Source organism: Oncorhynchus keta, unplaced genomic scaffold (assembly GCF_023373465.1).
Source record: "Oncorhynchus keta strain PuntledgeMale-10-30-2019 unplaced genomic scaffold, Oket_V2 Un_contig_15383_pilon_pilon, whole genome shotgun sequence".
Classification (NCBI taxonomy): Eukaryota; Metazoa; Chordata; class Actinopteri; order Salmoniformes; family Salmonidae; genus Oncorhynchus; species Oncorhynchus keta.
In genome coordinates, this window is record NW_026279287.1 from 19,351 (window position 1) to 27,207 (window position 7,857).

At 41.0% G+C, this 7,857-nt stretch overlaps 1 long non-coding RNA gene across 50 annotated transcripts; it reads right to left on the minus strand.

The window, feature by feature from the left end:
• Positions 1 to 1,171: 1,171 nt before the first annotated feature.
• On the minus strand, positions 1,172 to 7,364 carry LOC127918968 (uncharacterized). 50 transcript variants are annotated; one of them, XR_008101592.1, is made up of 12 exons: positions 6,963 to 7,364; positions 6,755 to 6,826; positions 6,387 to 6,570; positions 5,915 to 6,178; positions 5,179 to 5,298; positions 4,211 to 4,290; positions 3,651 to 3,842; positions 3,507 to 3,570; positions 3,355 to 3,434; positions 2,267 to 2,338; positions 1,795 to 1,866; positions 1,172 to 1,378 (listed from the first exon to the last, which is right to left on the minus strand). It is a non-coding gene; the product is annotated as an uncharacterized LOC127918968 (long non-coding RNA). The 50 variants fall into 50 exon arrangements; XR_008101599.1 differs by lacking the exons at positions 1,172 to 1,378; positions 3,355 to 3,434 and adding exons at positions 2,419 to 2,690; positions 2,955 to 3,074 and having other exon boundaries at positions 1,739 to 2,066; positions 2,227 to 2,378; positions 3,539 to 3,570; positions 3,691 to 3,842; XR_008101550.1 differs by lacking the exons at positions 1,172 to 1,378; positions 3,355 to 3,434 and adding exons at positions 2,419 to 2,690; positions 2,955 to 3,074 and having other exon boundaries at positions 1,739 to 2,066; positions 2,227 to 2,378; positions 3,467 to 3,538.
• Between the last annotated feature and the right edge of the window lie 493 nt (positions 7,365 to 7,857).

Below are 7,857 nucleotides of genomic sequence, written 5' to 3' on the forward strand. Positions count from 1 at the left end.
AAGGCTATGCTCACTGAGTCTGTACATAGTCAAAGCTTTCCTTAAGTTTGGGTCAGTCACAGTGGTCAGGTATTCTGCCACTATATACTCTCTGTTTAGGGGCAAATATTATTCTAGTTTGCTCTGTTTTTGTTATCTCATGATTTGGTTGGGTCTAATTGTGTTGCTGTCCTGGGGCTCTGTGGGGTCTGTTTGTGTTTGTGAACAGAGTCCCAGGACCAGCTTGCTTAGGGACTCTTCTCCAGGTTCATCTCTCTGTTGGTGATGGCTTTGTTATGGAAGGTTTGGGTCTCTCTCCAGCACAATGTATTTGGTATCTTGAGTTTCTGTTTCCACCCTCATCACTGATCGGTTCACTTCCTGTCACACACACACACACACACCTCTCTCTCTCTCCAGCACAGTGTTTTTGGTTTCTTAAGTTGCTGTTTCCACTATCCCCACTCACTTCCTGCCTCACACGCACACTCTCTCTCTCTCTCTCTGAAACACAGACACACACACATCATCTCACACACACACTCTCTCTCTCTCTGAAACACAGACACACACACATCATCTCACACACAACATACGCACACATAGAACGTGGTGGTTGGCTGGACAGGAAGTTGGCTGGACAGGAAGTTGGCTGGACAGGAAGTTGGCTGGACAGGAAGTTGGCTGGACAGGGGAAAACGAACAGACGGACAAAACAGACAGACACAACTCAGGAGGACTGGTTCCTTTCTCTCGACAAGTCAACCCTTTCATCCAGAACTCAGGTACCTGTGTTTTCTAACATAACAATGTTGTCTAACACATAACACTGTCTGACATCATGATCTCCTGTTGATTCTGTTACAGAATAGATTTTTTAATATTTTTTATACCCGAGACACAACAAGAATTTTAACAAGATACTGTAACGGACACAGACAGAGACAACCAAAAGGTTATCTGAGATTTCCATTCATCTCTGTTTTTAGATCCAGTAAACTAATCACAAAAGTTATCTATAAAAGTGGACATTTTATTTGCGTGAAATTAGACTTTCATTAATCTCATATCTGTAACCAGAGTGACAAGTTTCTCTTATACCAGGAAATGAGAGTAACACACATGAACCCTTCAATGTTTGTAGATCCGCAATGTAGAAGCTTCATCATTATACTGTTTATACCTATCCAGACCCTACAGATACACTACTATACTGTTTATACCTATCCAGACCCCATCACTATACTGTTTATACCTATCCAGACCCCACCACTATACTGTTTATACCTATCCAGACCCTACAGATACACTACTATACTGTTTATACCTATCCAGACCCCACCACTATACTGTTTATACCTATCCAGACCCTACAGATACACTACTATACTGTTTATACCTATCCAGACCCTACAGATCCACTACTATACTGTTTATACCTATCCAGACCCTACAGATCCACTACTATACTGTTTATACCTATCCAGACCCTACAGATCCACTACTATACTGTTTATACCTATCCAGACCCTACAGATCCACTACTATACTGTTTATACCTATTCAGACCCTACAGATCCACTACTATACTGTTTATACCTATCCAGACCCCACTACTATACTGTTTATACCTATCCAGACCCCACCACTATACTGTTTATACCTATCCAGACCCCACTAAAATACTGTTTATACCTATCCAGACCCTACAGATCCACTACTATACTGTTTATACCTATCCAGACCCTACAGATCCACTACTATACTGTTTATACTTATCCAGACCCTACAGATCCACCACTATACTGTTTATACCTATCCAGACCCCACCACTATACTGTTTATACCTATCCAGACCCTACAGATCCACCACTATACTGTTTATACCTATCCAGACCCTACAGATCCACCACTATACTGTTTATACCTATCCAGACCCTACAGATCCACCACTATACTGTTTATACCTATCCAGAACCTACAGATACACTACTATACTGTTTATACCTATCCAGACCCTACAGATACACTACTATACTGTTTATACCTATCCAGACCCTACAGATCCACCACTATACTGTTTATACCTATCTAGACCCTACAGATCCACTACTATACTGTTTATGCCTATCCAGACCCTACAGATCCACGAATACACTGTTTATACCTATCCAGACCCTACAGATCCACTACTATACTGTTTATACCTATCCAGACCCTACAGATACACCACTATACTGTTTATACCTATCCAGACCCTACAGATACACTACTATACTGTTTATACCTATCCAGACCCTACAGATCCACCACTATACTGTTTATACCTATCCAGACCCCACCACTATACTGTTTATACCTATCCAGACCCTACAGATACACCACTATACTGTTTATACCTATCCAGACCCTACAGATACACTACTATACTGTTTATACCTATCCAGACCCTACAGATCCACTACTATACTGTTTATACCTATCCAGACCCTACAGATACACCACTATACTGTTTATACCTATCCAGACCCCACCACTATACTGTTTATACCTATCCAGACCCTACAGATACACTACTATACTGTTTATACCTATCCAGACCCTACAGATACACTACTATACTGTTTATACCTATCCAGACCCTACAGATACACTACTATACTGTTTATACCTATCCAGACCCTACAGATACACTACTATACTGTTTATACCTATCCAGACCCTACAGATACACCACTATACTGTTTATACCTATCCAGACCCCACCACTATACTGTTTATACCTATCCAGACCCTACAGATCCACTACTATACTGTTTATACCTATCCAGACCCTACAGATACACCACTATACTGTTTATACCTATCCAGACCCCACCACTATACTGTTTATACCTATCCAGACCCTACAGATCCACTACTATACTGTTTATACCTATCCAGACCCTACAGATCCACTACTATACTGTTTATACCTATCCAGACCCTACAGATCCACCACTATACTGTTTATACCTATCCAGACCCTACAGATACACTACTATACTGTTTATACCTATCCAGACCCTACAGATCCACCACTATACTGTTTATACCTATCCAGACCCTACAGATCCACTACTATACTGTTTATACCTATCCAGACCCTACAGATCCACTACTATACTGTTTATACCTATCCAGACCCTACAGATCCACTACTATACTGTTTATACCTATCCAGACCCTACAGATCCACTACTATACTGTTTATACCTATCCAGACCCTACAGATCCACTACTATACTGTTTATACCTATCCAGACCCTACAGATCCACTACTATACTGTTTATACCTATCCAGACCCTACAGATCCACTATTATACTGTTTATACCTATCCAGACCCTACAGATCCACCACTATACTGTTTATACCTATCCAGACCCTACAGATACACCACTATACTGTTTATACCTATCCAGACCTCACCACTATACTGTTTATACCTATCCAGACCCTACAGATCCACCACTATACTGTTTATACCTATCCAGACCCCACCACTATACTGTTTATACCTATCCAGACCCCACCACTATACTGTTTATACCTATCCAGACCCTACAGATCCACCACTATACTGTTTATACCTATCCAGACCCTACATATCCACCAATATACTGTTTATACCTATCCAGACCCTACAGATCCACCACTATACTGTTTATACCTATCCAGACCCTACAGATCCACCACTATACTGTTTATACCTATCCAGACCCCACCACTATACTGTTTATACCTATCCAGACCCTACAGATCCACCACTATACTGTTTATACCTATCCAGACCCTACAGATACACTACTATACTGTTTATACCTATCCAGACCCCACCACTATACTGTTTATACCTATCCAGACCCCACTACTATACTGTTTATACCTATCCAGACCCTACAGATCCACTACTATACTGTTTATACCTATCCAGACCCCACTACTATACTGTTTATACCTATCCAGACCCCACTACTATACTGTTTATACCTATCCAGACCCCACTACTATACTGTTTATACCTATCCAGACCCTACAGATACACTACTATACTGTTTATACCTATCCAGACCCCACTACTATACTGTTTATACCTATCCAGACCCCACTACTATACTGTTTATACCTATCCAGACCCCACTACTATACTGTTTATACCTATCCAGACCCCACTACTATACTGTTTATACCTATCCAGACCCTACAGATACACTACTATACTGTTTATACCTATCCAGACCCTACAGATACACTACTATACTGTTTATACCTATCCAGACCCTACAGATCCACTACTATACTGTTTATACCTATCCAGACCCTACAGATCCACCACTATACTGTTTATACCTATCCAGACCCTACAGATCCACTACTATACTGTTTATACCTATTCAGACCCTACAGATCCACTACTATACTGTTTATACCTATTCAGACCCTACAGATCCACCACTATACTGTTTATACCTATCCAGACCCCACTACTATACTGTTTATACCTATCCAGACCCTACAGATACACCACTATACTGTTTATACCTATCCAGACCCTACAGATACACTACTATACTGTCTATACCTATCCAGACCCTACAGATCCACCACTATACTGTTTATACCTATCCAGACCCTACAGATACACCACAAAACTGTTTATACCTATCCAGACCCTACAGATCCACTACTATACTGTTTATACCTATCCAGACCCTACAGATACACCACTATACTGTTTATACCTATCCAGACCCTACAGATACACTACTATACTGTTTATACCTATCCAGACCCTACAGATACACCACTATACTGTTTATACCTATCCAGACCCCACCACTATACTGTTTATACCTATCCAGACCCTACAGATCCACTACTATACTGTTTATACCTATCCAGACCCTACAGATACACCACTATACTGTTTACACCTATCCAGACCCCACTACTATACTGTTTATACCTATCCAGACCCTACAGATCCACTACTATACTGTTTATACCTATCCAGACCCCACTACTATACTGTTTATACCTATCCAGACCCTACAGATACACTACTATACTGTTTATACCTATCCAGACCCTACAGATCCACTACAATACTGTTTATACCTATCCAGACCCTACAGATCCACTACTATACTGTTTATACCTATCCAGACCCTACAGATCCACCACTATACTGTTTATACCTATCCAGACCCTACAGATACACTACTATACTGTTTATACCTATCCAGACCCTACAGATCCACCACTATACTGTTTATACCTATCCAGACCCTACAGATCCACTACTATACTGTTTATACCTATCCAGACCCTACAGATCCACTACTATACTGTTTATACCTATCCAGACCCTACAGATCCACTACTATACTGTTTATACCTATCCAGACCCTACAGATCCACTACTATACTGTTTATACCTATCCAGACCCTACACATCCACTACTATACTGTTTATACCTATCCAGACCCTACAGATCCACTACTATACTGTTTATACTTATCCAGACCCTACAGATCCACTATTATACTGTTTATACCTATCCAGACCCTACAGATCCACCACTATACTGTTTATACCTATCCAGACCCTACAGATACACCACTATACTGTTTATACCTATCCAGACCTCACCACTATACTGTTTATACCTATCCAGACCCTACAGATCCACCACTATACTGTTTATACCTATCCAGACCCCACTACTATACTGTTTATACCTATCCAGACCCCACCACTATACTGTTTATACCTATCCAGACCCTACAGATCCACTACTATACTGTTTATACCTATCCAGACCCTACAGATACACTACTATACTGTTTATACCTATCCAGACCCTACAGATACACCACTATACTGTTTATACCTATCCAGACCCTACAGATCCACCACTATACTGTTTATACCTATCCAGACCCCACCACTATACTGTTTATACCTATCCAGACCCTACAGATCCACCACTATACTGTTTATACCTATCCAGACCCTACAGATCCACCACTATACTGTTTATACCTATCCAGACCCCACCACTATACTGTTTATACCTATCCAGACCCTACAGATCCACCACTATACTGTTTATACCTATCCAGACCCTACAGATACACTACTATACTGTTTATACCTATCCAGACCCTATAGATACACCACTATACTGTTTATACCTATCCAGACCCCACTACTATACTGTTTATACCTATCCAGACCCTACAGATACACTACTATACTGTTTATACCTATCCAGACCCCACTACTATACTGTTTATACCTATCCAGACCCCACTACTATACTGTTTATACCTATCCAGACCCCACTACTATACTGTTTATACCTATCCAGACCCTACAGATACACTACTATACTGTTTATACCTATCCAGACCCCACCACTATACTGTTTATACCTATCCAGACCCCACCACTATACTGTTTATACCTATCCAGACCCTACAGATACACTACTATACTGTTTATACCTATCCAGACCCTACAGATCCACCACTATACTGTTTATACCTATCCAGACCCCATCACTATACTGTTTATACCTATCCAGACCCCACAGATACACTACTATACTGTTTATACCTATCCAGACCCTACAGATACACCACTATACTGTTTATACCTATCCAGACCCCATCACTATACTGTTTATACCTATCCAGACCCTACAGATACACCACTATACTGTTTATACCTATCCAGACCCTACAGATACACTACTATACTGTTTATACCTATCCAGACCCCACCACTATACTGTTTATACCTATCCAGACCCCACTACTATACTGTTTATACCTATCCAGACCCTACAGATCCACTACTATACTGTTTATACCTATCCAGACCCCACTACTATACTGTTTATACCTATCCAGACCCCACTACTATACTGTTTATACCTATCCAGACCCCACTACTATACTGTTTATACCTATCCAGACCCCACCACTATACTGTTTATACCTATCCAGACCCCACTACTATACTGTTTATACCTATCCAGACCCCACTACTATACTGTTTATACCTATCCAGACCCTACAGATCCACCACTATACTGTTTATACCTATCCAGACCCTACAGATCCACCACTATACTGTTTATACCTATCCAGACCCTACAGATACACTACTATACTGTTTATACCTATCCAGACCCTACAGATCCACCACTATACTGTTTATACCTATCCAGACCCTACAGATACACTACTATACTGTTTATACCTATCCAGACCCTACAGATCCACCACTATACTGTTTATACCTATCCAGACCCTACAGATACACCACTATACTGTTTATACCTATCCAGACCCTACAGATACACCACTATACTGTTTATACCTATCCAGACCCTACAGATCTGCAATCATCAAAGGGTTACAGAGAAAGAGAGACTGAAGTAGAAAGTTTATGGCCTTTGTTTTTGATGACAAATGTGAGTGGGTATGAAGATATGGCTGAGGTTGAGAGAAATAACTGATACTTCCTCTCTACCTCTCTCTCTCTCTTCACACTCCCTCCCTTCTCTGTCTCTCTCTCACACACACACACACCTTCTCTCTCTCTGTCTCTCTCTCGCTCTCTCACACACACACCTTCTCTCTCTCTCTCTCTCTCTCTCTCTCTCTCTCTCTCTCTCTCTCTCTCTCTCTCTCTCTCTCTCTCTCACACACACACCTTCTCTCTCTCTGTCTCTCTCTCTCACACACACCTTCTCTCTCTCTCTCTCTCTCTCTCTTCACTCGTTCTCTCTCACTCTCTCTCTCTCTTCACCCCCATTTCTCTCAC